The 14,882-nt window shown below is 35.1% G+C and overlaps 1 protein-coding gene across 1 annotated transcript in view; it reads right to left on the reverse strand.

The window, feature by feature from the left end:
• Positions 1–7,710, reverse strand: part of Ip3k2 (Inositol 1,4,5-triphosphate kinase 2) — a 162,090-nt gene extending 154,380 nt beyond the window's left edge. The window contains exon 1 of the mRNA XM_021334937.3: positions 7,562–7,710. The gene's annotated coding sequence lies outside the window, so the exon portion shown is untranslated. The remainder of the gene's footprint in view (positions 1–7,561) is intronic.
• Between the last annotated feature and the right edge of the window lie 7,172 nt (positions 7,711–14,882).

Consider the following 14,882-nt stretch of genomic DNA (forward strand, 5'->3'; position numbering starts at 1 on the left):
TACAAAATTTCATTAATATACCTATTGTAGGTCTTGAGATATTGACGTCAGAAAATCGCTATTTTTACTATACACTCACTGACTGATTCACTGATTCACTGATTCACTGACTCACTCATCAAAAACCTAGACCACTTCCAATGGTCGTATTGACTTGAAATTTGGCATGGAGGTAGGTCTTTATGTCAAGGTAAAGGGAAAAATCTGAAAATGGCCAAGTGTGAGTCGGTTTCAAAATAATGAAGGTGTTTTATACCCGGTGTAAATTTATACCCCTAAGGAACTAAAACGAACTAAATTTATCTATATTTATATAATATATCTTCGAATGGTACAAAGGTTTGTATTTAGTCAAAGTAAAGTAAAAATCTGAAAACGGCCAAGTGTGAATCACTTTCGAAAATAACGAATGTGTAACTTTGATCCACAAACATAATATATGATAACATGTCATTAAGGCGGCCAACTTTCCGAAAACTGAATGCGGGACTTAACCTTTCGTGAAAAGGGGGATGGGGGGGGGCATTGAAAAATGATCGGACGGAACTGATAAAATAAAAACCGTAAGCAAAAAGCTATAATTTAACCTATCAATATCGTGTCACAGCGTGCACTAATGTATTATTTTCAAAATCATTAGGCCTCACGAGTTCAGTAGAAATAAAGAGAACGAGATTATATTATAGGTAATCAGTCTGTGCTCCTGCACTGTTGAGCGTGCGCGCAGGTGGGTGTTGTGTAGAAGCGTGGTAGAAAAATACTGATGCGGGACATGCGGGACGCATACAACGATTTGCGCGACTATTTTACTAATAATTTCAAAACGGGATTTCGTCAAGCATTGCGGGACGGTCCCACAGAATGCGGGACGGTTGGCCGCCTTACATGTCATGTCAGTCAGTTGGTAAATCTAGTCCATTTAATTAATCTAGTTCATTTCTTTGTAAGAAACATACTGCATATTAAAAAATCTAAAAAATAGTATAAATGAGACATTTCTTTAACCAACTTCATCATAAGAAAAAAATAAAATAAACAACCTTACAAAAATAAATGAAATCCCACCCAAAACAAAAATGTGAAAGACTGCCAAGTTCGATAATATGGGAATGCTTCGCCTATAAAAGAAGTGAGATCTGAATAAGTACCAAGTTCCATACACATACCTCAGTTAAAAATAGTTACTTTTTAATGATGATTACTTGGCAAGTTTTAATAGAAAATTAAATACTTGATTCATCGCGTTTAGTAGGTTTATAACAAGGTGTATGAAAACTTGCCAAGTAACATCATTAAAAAGTAACTATTTTTAACTGAGGTATGTGTATGGAACTTGGTACTTATTCAGATCTCACTTCTTTTATAGGCGAAGCATTCCCATATTATCGAACTTGGCAGTCTTTCACATTTTTGTTTTGGGTGGGATAATATAATAACGGCTATGCAAATCCATTCAAAATTAAATTTTAATAGCTCATAAACTAGTAATGCTAATTTAAAGTAAACGACAAAATACAAATAACAAGAGATTTTGATAAATTTGGGTAGACCAATGGATTGCTACAAATATTTCGTTTGTTCGAAAAATAGACGTTGAATTCCAACACTACAATTAAAACAATCAGAAAAGAAAGATCGCTTAGTAATGACTGATTCACTGACATATTAATTAAGAACACTGAATTGCATATAAATCTAGTTACGGTAAGAAAAATTCATTGTTTCGACTTGCTTCGTCGGATACGTGAGGAAATCACAGCGCAAAAAAGATAGTAAAATATAGACATCAAGCGTCACAATTTGATTGAATAATTGGTAAAACATAATGACCCATTCTCTATTACCGGGCAATGTAACAAAAAATATCAGTCGGAAGACGTCGAGACTCTAGTGTTTTCCGTACGGAGTCACGCGATTTCGTACGAGCCACCATCGATTATTAAAATCGATTCGATAGCTTCCGTACGCGTGTGATATCGATAATCGAATTGTTATTCGAAAGTTACCGAAGTTAGGTATCGCAGTTTTTTTGTTAGCCAAGTGGACAATGCAAGGTTTTTTGGCGTTCATTTTGAACTGGGGTTTTTGCTTTGGTTTAACAAAAGATTGGAAAAAAATGTCTGCTCGCGACTTAGTATTATTCATTCGGTTTTTTGTATTAATTTGTTTGCCAAGCACCTAATTAGTGGCCAATAATATAATTCATACGTCATATTTTGACACGTGTAAAATATTGATTAAATTCTAATTATTATTAATGAAAACATGACTGAGTAATCTATTTCTGTTGAGGAAGTCAAAATACATAAAATAAACATGGATGTAATTTGTTACCAAATTACTAAATAGACTTACAAATTACCAGCTACAAAATGACAACGAAACAAATTAAATAAAAAATACGTGATTCCGACATAAAAAATATATTTGTTTTTGATTCCTACTGTATGTTCTACGTTATTACATTTTTATTGTCCCACGAACCACCACTAGAACTTCAACTTATTTAACTTTGATAAATGATAACACTATCACTGAACAAAGCACAGTCGTATATTTTATCAGACATAAGTGTAAACATGAATACAATTAGTACCGAAAAGACTTTTCACAGATTTTCTACCAAATCGTGTTGGGAAATTACAATCTGTGTTTATGGTAAGCGAAATCACTTTATGAGACTAATCTTTACGGGTTATTTTGCTATTCGTTAATCTAAACTGTATGACATGGTTGATCCAAGTGACATAAAGTGAGGCATTACTAAGCAATTAAGGAGTCTATGTAAAATACTAAACGTTACGACCGTGTTTACCTCGGCCCAGATAAAAACAATTGTTAACTTTTACGACCGGAGCAAAACTGAGGAATACATTATTGGAATATCAGTTAAAAATGGTGTCATGTCTGAAAAAAATATGGATAATGTTATAAGAGTTAAACATTAGATGCCACCCATCAGAATTCAGTCTTTCACATAATTCGTGTCAAAATCTATTTGAATAAACCATATACGTACAAAACATGCAATGAATATTGATAATTTAATGAGGAAAAAAATTAATTTAAAAACAACTAAATAAACACCCTTACATTGCAAACATTTTTGGGAGTTATGATGAATTGATGAATTTTGTAATAATCATTATATATAAGTGTATACTAGAGTCATTCCCGTGGGAATCCCCCTTTTTGATCCAATTTTAATAATTGTAGTCTATGAATAGAACTCTGGGCCCGTCAAAGAGACATAGATCTATCTTTTCAACCCGAAAATGATACTGGTTTATTAGATTAGATCTCCTTATATACCTTCTAGACCAACTTATAAAGGTCAGACTAAACACGAGTCACCTTTAACTCAAAGTTTTTAAATGCTGATTTCCGCAGAAGCAATGAATATTCAACCCATATTCAATTTTAAAATAATATTTAAAACTTGTTCTATTTATACCTAGATACCTGCTAGCATTTCCAAATATGCAGAAAAGCCAAAACTGGTTATTTCTTGTCTAGTATTTTATATTATATCATATTATATGGTATTATATATTTTTCGGTAATAACCGGCTTTGGTTACAAGTCTGTCATTATTAATTTTGAACACTGGTTTAAGCATATAGTTCTAGAATTTAAGACTTGAGCACAACTTCAACTACAACATAAATGACCGTTTTTCTTCTCACAACTATTTACTTTGTAATAAGCACGAGAAAAATCATTTTTCTCGTCTTATAGAAAATTCATAGCACGAGAAAATTCATCAGTTGTTTTAAGAAAACTGTTATGTTGTCGGTAAATTGGGCCTTACTTGACTACTTTCATCATTTGTTGATCTAATAATCTAAATATGTTATGTATAAAAAAATAGGTAACTAAAAGAAGTATTGTCAAACCAAGCAATGCAATAAAACGGCAATTTCGTTACATAAGGCAGGAAACCTTTTTTCTTTTTTGTGTTATTTTCTGATACACATTATTATCATTATATAAGAATGTTTTTTCCGAAATATGTGTCACTAAAAATTATGTGGTTTTTACCTGATAGATATCTACCTATTGTTGGGTATTGATGGAACGAATTAATTTACCTCAAGCACGAAGCAACTATCATATTTTGTATAGACAGGTATTTGAAATAGTGAAAAGAAATTCCAAAAAAAGTTTCACATTAAGTGATCCATCACTTTCTTACAAAAGTTTTCATGATTCAGAATACCAAGAAATGGAGTCTTGTCACGAAAATAATTTGAGAAATTAATAAGAAAACAATCAAAAATTGAGCTATTCGTGTCTATTTTCGTAGTTTTAGTATTAGAATGGGCAATAGTATCAAAATTAATTGTAGTGTTAATCACCTTGCCGAAAATGTTCATGAACTTGTCTATTTCAAGCCTTGAAGGAACACATAAGGATTTTAACCAAACTTACAAAGACGTTAAGAGAGATGATTCATGAAGATTCATGAATGATGATGAAGATCACGAAGTGGTTTCCCAAGACCTCTTGAATCAATTTTCTTGAAAATCTTTCTGTATAAAACAGATATGGTACTCGGTAGTACCTCTTAGCAGAAGCTAGTTTACAATATTGTTACCACAAAGATCTTGACAAACATCACACCTTTTGCTCCTTTGATAAACCTAGTAATCTACCTCCATTGTATTCTAGTTATACCATGTAATACTATAGAATGTAAAGTGGTATTCAAATCACTGTTGATCAGCTAGTTTTTCAGCTCAGCATTGTTTTATAGATAAGGGCATCGTGGGAGAGTGAGTTTTTCTATGAGATTCTATAAAGCTAAGCCTATTGATGATTGTGTATATAGTCCTATATATAATTATTATTATGTCACTGAGTTTTCCTGGTGAAGACGTTGATATAGAAGTGAGTAATCATTGCATTTTAAAATTTGTATCAACCTCAAAATAGCGCTTAATAGATCTTATTTTTACGTGAAAGGAATTTGAAAATACATAGATTTTTTTTTTCAATTTTGGCAGGTTTATTTAGTAGGTATATTTACAAATAAATACATAGATTTGTTTTCAGTATATCTTTGGTGTTCTAATCAATATAACAAGCAATTTTTACTTGCAGAACTAACCAAAGTTACCACGCTTTAAAGAGAATAGCTGTGCCTTGATCCACATTATTTTGGGCGAAAATCAATAAGATTTTTGAAGTTCCATTCAAACGTTCAAACAATAGAGAGATGCCCTCTCACATAAGCTATTGAAAACGTAAACCTCACCTATTTTGGCATATAAGCTTTGCTTAGAAATCCTGAACAAACATTCCATATATTAATTTCTGCATCTTAACAATTCTTTCTATTCTTGCCTTTATATAACGTAAGTAGCCGTTTTCCCGCGGTTTTACCCGCGTCCCGTGGCAACTACTGCCCGTACCGGGATAAAATATAGACTATGTTACTCGTGGATAATGTAGCTTTCGAATGTTGAAAGAATTTTCAAAAACGGCCCAGTAGTTGTTGACCCTATTCATTACAACCAAACAAACAAAGTTTTTCTCTTTATAATATCAGTATAGAAGTATAGACAAAGCAACTGTGACAGGTGACAATCGTTGCGCCATATTTACGAAATAATTATTAATTAGATTGCACACAGTATGGGTTATTAATTTTATGACCTTAAGAAACATGGGTGCTAAAATACGAATCCAGCGAGCCCAGTCCAAAGTTTATTGCTGATTAACTAACTTTTTCACCATGTTTTGAATGACCTATTCAAATCCTTTTCAGATTATAATGATTAATGATGATGGTGCTTAAAGTCAGACAGTGACTGTTGGAGGTATCTTAGCTTCATCTCTACCTATCTATACAATTTACATATCGCACCTCCTTTTCCTGATATGGATGGTACAGACAGTACATCAACCTACCTTAATCTGTCTAATTTCTTCAAAAGATTTTAAACTTTATTACAATACTAGAAAGTTAATATTCGATTGATAAAATTTGACAGATTCGGTTACTTTGTCCTGCTGGCGTCTGTAGGTATTTAGTTTTTGCTATACTCTTTAATGTCTAACGAACCAAATTGTTCTAAAACCTGCCTCCGGTACCAGATCAATCACGCTTGAATCATGATACTCTTTATACCAACCTTTGTACCAACAAATACTATAATTGTACAAGTATTTACCGCGCATTTTTATTGGGTGCCCTATAAATCTTAATAAGGTTTTCCATCGCCGGCAATAAGTCACGCTCGTGCAGATGACATTGTGGGTCATCGACCTCTTGTTTGTCGCCAGATTGAGATCTGAACCGTTCTTGTTCAGCCTCCGTAACGTTCTGGCTGAAGTACGTGATTTGACTATGGCGGTGTTCAGTGCTTTGGCGAATTTGAATAGGTTCCTAGATAGGTTGGTGTTGTGTGTTCGATTTTCAAATGGAAATGCTCTTTGATGTCAGGAGTTAATGTTCCATGTTTCAGTGTTGTTATGTGGAGACGTACATACTTACGTACATACAGGGTACGTATTGCAAGTTTTATACTTACCTGAAAACGGAACTTTTCAATAATGCAAACTCGCGTTGATCGCTGCATCATTATTTGGAATCAGATTTTTGTCTTTTCTTTACCTTTTAATTCCTCACAAAAAAGAAGCGTACCTACGATGCGCCCGCGCTTTCTTATCAATTTTCACGATTTTCTTTCTGTACGTCTATTTTAATAATAACAGAATTTAGTTCGACAACTGGAAATCATTATCATCGAACAGGCTGCTATTGAAAGGAATGAGTATTAAGTTTGTTTTTATGTAACTTTTAAGGCTTTCCAACCTATTTAATAAGAAATGTATACTGGCCCGGGTATCATTCCGAACAACTCTATAAATATTAATAGACAATCGCATATTTCCTTCTTGCACTGAATTGTCGCTGAAAAAAGGTGACGACAAGCATGTCTGCACTTCCTCTGCTTGTTAGATTTACCTACATTACAAACACATTTCCCATCGTGTTATAGTTCCGTAAATTTGATTATTTCTTAGGTATAAAGAAAATATGCCAATGGTTTTGTAGGTAGTGAATTTATACCAACAAATTAGTCAATGTAAAGGTCACAACAGTCTCAACTAGCAACAGGTTGCGCCCATCGTGGTGTACGACCGCCATTATTTTATTGACTGCCAGTTTCAAATAAGAACCATCATTTAAAAATTACATTCCGATCTCTTTGCTCACTCATAATTATCGGCGACTTGAATTTGGAACGTGTAATTGTAAATAAGAAAAATGTGGGTCTATTTACAAGTTGGAACAATGTATGCGAAAATACCACTTATTCTTATCTAGGTTTTGAAAAACCGTGTCAATAGTACAAACAATTCCTTTTTAATTTTGTAAAATAACTGTACCAAATACACACAAAGATGTGGCCTACCGCCAAACCGATTGTTAAATCCCGCCGCACGAAAACAATAGGCAATCACAAAAACTGGTATACAAACGAAATAAAACGGTAAACGATTAAAATCACAACAAAGAGCGTTATCCGATAAAGGGTCAAGCCGGTCTTACCTGCAAACTAACTCCGCCTGTCCCGTTAACACTGTTCACTCACACTTTAAAACACTTAAAAAAACAATTAGCCGTAGCGAGTCCACGACCGTCGACCACCGGTTGCGCTAACCGACTACAACTTCACATTCGCGGTGCGAGCAGCTCCGATAAGTGAATCTAGATAATGCACTGAGGGAAAAGCGGGTAAAGGCGGGCACACACGAGTTCACTGACGTTGATGGAACGTATAAATATTAAACGAACCGTGTCGACGATCTAAAGCTTCGCATAATTTCTAGGTCAGTTCACTTTGTTTTGTTTCCATTAATTCATAAATTAAAGTAAACATTTCTTAGATATTGCATTTTGATGCGAATAAAAACTCCTAAAGGATCATTCTTTTTTCTTTGAAATGTAGAATTGAATCAATGAACTACTAATTTATCATAAAGATTAATTAATTTAAAAATCTATCGAAACAAATTAATTCGGAATCTGCGTGAAACGGCTCGGTCGGATTTTGAATTTTAATACAGTTATAACTCAAAGTTCGGCAAGGTTCGGCGTTCAAAATTGGTCTCAATTAGATAACTGTATTTATATTTGTGTGAGAAAAAAACTGACATTGATATTTACTCATGTATGCATGAAAGTGTATTTTATAACATTTTATTTATGACAAGTGTACCTGTACCTACTTATTGAAAACATGCTGGGCGTGTAATGTTTTGTTTCGGTACTTTTAATTGCTTGTCTATGCAGAGACGGACAATCTTTGCAGCCAATACGCATCCAAAAAAAAATCTTTTTGAAAAAGGTCTATGACTTAAGCAATGGACGGCCATTTGCAAAAACTTTAATCCTTAATTAACGCATCTTGCTAAAATTAAAACCGCTCAACAGAATTAATTTATGTTTAGTTTATTCTGATTTTTTAAGGCTTCAAATTCTATTTAAACATTTATAGGTAAAGTAGGTATTTTATAAGATGCCAAAACAGCATTATGGGGTTATTTTCCCCGCAGCACGGTAAGCCACGGTCGATGACTCGCTCGTCAGCCGTGAAAAATGAATCAAGTACAACATGTTGCTTCACAAATATAAAAAACTGGCTAAGTGGGAGTCGGATCGCACACGAAGGGTTCCGTACTATTAGTTAGAAAATGAGCAAAAAAATTACGTATGTTGTATTGGAGCCCCCCAAAATATTTGTTTAATTCTAGTTTTGAGTATTTGTTGTTATAGCGGCAACAGAAATACAACATCTCTAAAAATTTCAGCTCTCTCACTATCACAGTTCATGAGATACAGCCTGGTGACAGACGGACGGACGGACGGACAGAGGAGCGAAAACAATAGGGTCCCGTTTTACCCTTTGGGTACGGAACCCTAAAAACGCTTATTTTTTTAAACCAGTCAGAGGAAAATAACTTAACAGATGTTACTAAAATAAGGATAAATATGTTTCTATAAGTCCAGATTGAACTAACTGACGCAGTCCAAATATTTTGATGGTCAAATCACAATTTGATTAACTTTTTGAATGATTCTTGGAATAGTTAAGCGGAAAACCCAATCTTTACGATATGCAGAACAAAATCTAACGATGTGTATATTCGGTTCTTTACAAGTACTTGTAATATCCCATAGTTACGGTATACTTAGGTGTGATGGTATTATCCTAACACCATTTCCTATTTGGGAAAACCCAATACCCGACGGTTAAAAAATGGTTTTTAAACCAATTTTACCGTTGCTCATAAAGTTATTACCACCACAACGGTAAGGGGCTTAATTAATATTTGTTCTATAGTGGTTACAACAACAAATAAATAAACACTAAACAAATAAAAGCCTTGAACAATCTCAAGGCAAGATAAATGAGTAATCTGACTACGTATGTGTATAAAACTTTTTACCGCGCATTCGTCAAATCAATTGCTATTGACGTCATGAAGATTCCTGGTCCCATCTTGATGGATAACACGTTGAAAGTCCTTCTTGGAAACCTTACTTAACTTATAAAAAACTTATAAAAAAAATATTACAACAAAAATACTAGCCGTTTTACCGCGGTTTCCCCCGCGTCCCGTGGGTAGTACCTACTGCCCGTACCGCGATAGAATTTAGACTATCTTAGTCGCAGATAATGTAGCTTGCTGGTGAAAGATTTTTTCTAAATCAGTCCTGTAGCTTTTGAGTTTATCCATTACAAAAACAAAAATACAAATATTTCCTCTTTATAATATTAGTGTGTGTGTTGCATCAGATTTATTACGCCAGCGGTTTCCCTCGCGTCCCGTGGAAACTGAACGCACCCTTATGAAAATTTGAAACCTCCTTTGAAATTTCCTCGATAAATGGAGTATCCTCACGATGAAATAAAATTTCAGATCAGTGTAGAAACAAACAAACTCTCCAGTTTTTTTTTTTTTATATATACTTTTTGCCAAATTTTACAAAAAAAAAACAATGTACAAAGGCGGACTTAACGCCTTAGGCGTTCTCTACCAGTCAACCTTTAGGTGGAGGAGAAATTTCATGGCAGGTGCACTAAATATGTATATAAGACAAATCGAAAATATATAAACGTACATAGACAGTTTTATAATATTAGTATAGATAGATAGATGAATGGCTAGTAGGTAATGATCGCAACTTTCCTCAATCAACATACAGATATATCTACGCATGATACCTAACTGTTTATTAAGGAAATAGGGAAAGAGCTACAAAGTCAATGCAAATGACTTGTACGATTCGATACCCTGATTTATCACCGTGTTAGGTTTTCCCACGAACACCTTTTCAGCTACCGAACCGATTACCAAGAATTTTCTTTGCCCGGAGTTTCAATTAGTGCCAGGAACAACTAAATGAGGATATTGCTATCGTAGGGACAAAAAAGCATTTGATTTTTTTAAATCCTGGTTTAAATCTCAGTAATTTATCCTTAATTTCAGTCTTACGTTGCACTATTTAACTCTAACGATAACTGAACCATTTTCAGTTGTCAAGTCGCCGATTAGACCAATGGACGGCGAGTACAGTCACCACTGGTTATGGTTTGATTATCGTTATAGTTAAATGATGTAACTGGGTTTTAATCACATCTTAATCGAATAAATATCAGTTTTAAAAATAGAATTATGTGACATTTTGTACCTAATAGCAAAAAACTACGCATATTTTCAAGCCCTTACCTGATATCGTCTTTTGTTTTCCAGACTTCGGTTATTGTCCTACACGACACATGCTTTCTTAGTAGGTACCCATGTACCTAATGGCATAGCTCACATAGACATAGATTTCAGGTCACAAGCTAATAAACTCATTAGATCATGGGAAATGAGAAAATCTTCCGTCATCGCGTGCGTGAACAGTATTGTTTGTGAAAGATAATTTTCGAGACGCGATGACACTTTTATCTAGCGCCTAGGTATTGAGGTAATATTGAACTTAGTCTAGTTTATCTTGTAATTGTCTCGTGTAATGAGGAATTGAATTATTAGTGTGAAGAACATTTAGGGTGCTTGTAATTAGCTGTGTCATGTGCTAAGTTATAATACGTAGGTATATTTAGTCCTATTTTACTTCATCCTCTTCCAAGTAGTAGTATTACTACATGATAATTAGGTATTTTTCACTTTGGTATCCCGAAGTAAGGCAGATGCTTTTTTCTAGATAAGATTTTTCCGAATTCCGGAGTAAAAGTCAGCCAGTTAGCAAGAGAGAGAGAGAGTACAATTCCTTTTGCGTATATTTTTAAAACGATACTTTGCAAGCTAAAAACTCAACCGCCGCACAATGGGTCTCCTGAAATCAGTTCCCTATGTGCTACACATCATATTAGTTTTTATTTTGAATGAGATAACTTTAAAAAATCTTGGAACAAAAGATTGACCTCATTGGTTTGACAGTGACAAATTACTATTAATTTATTAACCTCAGATTAAAGCGTGTTGTTTTTGCGTATTTATAGAAATCTTACGCAGGTACCAACGTATTTTTTTCTATATTTTTTGTTTACTCTGACGTATGTTATTGTGGTGTATGGTTTATCATGTATGAAAGGTCGTAGTACTTGTAAAACCGCAGCCCAAGCCGCGGGCAAAGCGTAGCATCTTACGTGGCGCGTAACATATTTCCTGTAAACTTTTGAAATAGGGAATACCCAAGACTTGAAGAAACAATAAAATATTCCTCAACCTCTCTCTTTTTACCGATAGGGTTATCAAAGAGCTATTGATTTCGGAATATACCTAAATAGTTTTGAACTTTCTTTGTTCCTATACTTACTGAGTACATTTTTGGTAGTTGAACAGATTGATGCACAGTTAAATACATGTAATGCAAAGTTTTTTTAATAATATTACGAATATACATCATGAACCTTTACAGAGCAAATTAAAATCTGATAATGTCATGTAACATCCCAGATCAACCAACTCAGTAACAACAGCCACTTAAAAATATTTCAGATGTCATAACAGGTTTTATTCATTTACAATATTTACATAGCATTGTATATTCGCATTTACCTAACAAAGATAATAAATAAATAAAGATAACAGAACGCCTGACGGGAGAAAATGGCGCGTATTTTGCAAATGACGCAATATTTCATTTGAAAATTCGTGTTGATATTCTATCAGAAAGAAGAATTATTGTTTGCAAAAATAAATATTTTTGAATTTAAAATTTATTTTTGAATGATCTTTTCTATGGCTTCTGACTGGCTTCTATTAATTGGGCATCATCCATTGAATTATTGAATTTCGTTTCTTTATTTTCTATCGAAAAGACGTTTTTTCCGAACGTTTAACAATACTGGGCACATCCATCTTATGTGGATGCAATATGTATTCAAATTAAGAAGTACCTGCATAGGGATAGTACCTAGGTACATAAGTTGATAGTACATAAGGGGAGAACATGAGGGAGTATATGGGCAGAGAACATAAGGGTGTGAATTGGGAAAGTACTTGCATAAGAGTTTATAAGGAGAGTACAAAAGTATTTTAGGTAGGTACATAAGGGGAGTACATGCGTGAGTGAATAGGTAGTGACTATGTAGGTACTCAATGAGGGAGTACAAAAGGGTAGTAAATCTATAAAAGAATACAGAAGGTAGTTCATAGTGGGCGTGTACAAGGCACTACGGTAGATCCGAAACTGCGTCAGTCTAAAAAATTCCACTGCTTTACAAAAGCTCATTCTATGGGAATGGGCTGGGAGGATTTGGCCATGCTAACAAGTTGGGCGTGGGAGTTGGTGAGCGCAGTGTGGGTAATTTTTCAGTTTTGAAGATGCTGCTACCCGTGCAAAACATTTAATATCCTACCTAGTGCTGTAGTGCAAGTTTTCATTACTTCATCCGAAAAAGCTAACTTGTCAATTCTTAAGGCGGGTCTACGCTAGACGAACCGAGCACGAGCGGAGCACGAGCCGAACACAATTCGTCTAGTGTGGACCAACTTACAAGCCTCTAACGAGCGCGCTGCGAGCATTTCGTTCGTGCTCGGCTGCGTTCCGCCTGTTGAAGGTTTTGCCCTTGTGACGCCCTTTATAAAAAGGGTTTGGTTGGCTGCAACAGCAGCGGCTACTGCAATATTATTAATATCGGCCATATTCGCCAAGAGCCGCGAACTCACTGCGGAAAACTACGTTCGAGAACAGTGATCGTTGTAGGTTCGTTGTACGTCCACACTTGACGCTGAGAACGGCTCCGCTAGCGCTTCGCTCGTGTTCGGTTCGTCTGGCGTAGACCCGCCTTTACAGCAAATTCGCTACTCAATAGACAATTTTGATCTTTTATACCTTTCCGCAGCCAATGTGCAAACTGGCCAGGGTATTGACAATGTGCCTATTCTAGGTAAGTACCTACAGATAAAGACTTATATATGTGGGAAACAAAAAAAAAACATTTCGCCAATAACGGTCAGAAGTAAAGCCAATAACCGCCAGAAGTGGTTATTACAGGCGAGCACACCCACCAGTCTATGTACGTCAGTGCTTACGCAAAACATGGCGGAAAATTGTGTGATGGTCATCCTTAAAGCTGGTTTTATTGTAAGTATTTACGGCACTATACCTTTATTTATTCCCATTGCACCAAAACTGTAAACAATATTGGAACACCTTGTGCATAAAATTAAATAAGAATTTAAATTAACGGTTTAAACTTAACCCACCTATTGGGTCTTGCAAAAGGTTGAATAATTGACTTGCTTTTACTTATCCTATTCACTAATTTCTCAGCAAATACCTGCCGCTGCCGGCAAATCCATGGCTTCCTAAAATCGCTATAGTTTCTCAAATCAGTAGTCCCTCTCCCTCTACTAGAGCTATTATTTTTTATTGACCTTGCATTATTTGACGTTGCCACTAATTTTATGTCGGTCATATTAGCTAAACCTAAATATTTTTATCACAATATGACGTGATGTTTACTATTCTTGACTTAAAATTCGAGCAAGAACCTATGAACAGCCTTCGAGATTATTTTAATTAAGTATCTTTAAATTAAAAACTTGTGCTTCGCATCAGTGGAAACACCTAGGTACCTTTTTTCATGAACAGTAAAAGCTGCGGTTCCATTGAGACGGAGCGTAGCAGAGCGGAGTCGGAGTGGTCCAAAATTTTATGCTGAAGGTAGGAACTAGGTATCAACTCTGGGTGAAAAAAGTCAATACTTTTGCGGCGTTTCTTCACACTGATTGTCTTCAAAACCACGAGGATAGCAATTGGTAGCAACTAATGGTGGCTGGTAACAATTAGGTGGCAATTCTCTATATATGTATTTCGAGGGGATCGGTGAGGGGCTGAGTAGTGAAAAAGTTAGGTGTTTCCACAAAAGCAGGTGCAGAGCTGAGAAAGAGCATCTAGCCCATTGATATAATATCAATGATCTAGCCTGTTTTCCCAACATTTTAAACAACTCCGTTCCTCTGCGCCGATGCTGTTTCCTTTGTTGAGCTGTTTGTTAGACTTTGAATGAATTTGGAACATAATAGAATGATAAACGTCATTCACCTCGATCGGCTTACTATCAAAGTCTTAGGAACACTACAATTTAGTTGTTTACGTTAGCCGAAATGATAAGAACGCGCGTCATTCAAGAGTTGAGGTAATTATGTATCAACGTCTAGCAGTTGTTAACTTTAAAGTTTACACTGTATGATCAGAACGTTGTGATCGTATACTTATAAAAAAACATACTACCTACCTTGTCTAGACAACATGTATTTCTTTTTCAGTCCATTTGGTTTCTGAATACTTAATAAGTCGTGGTGGCCTAGTGGGTAAAGGACCAACCTCTCAAGTATGAGGGCGCGGG

Source organism: Helicoverpa armigera, chromosome 16 (assembly GCF_030705265.1).
Source record: "Helicoverpa armigera isolate CAAS_96S chromosome 16, ASM3070526v1, whole genome shotgun sequence".
Taxonomy (NCBI): Eukaryota; Metazoa; Arthropoda; class Insecta; order Lepidoptera; family Noctuidae; genus Helicoverpa; species Helicoverpa armigera.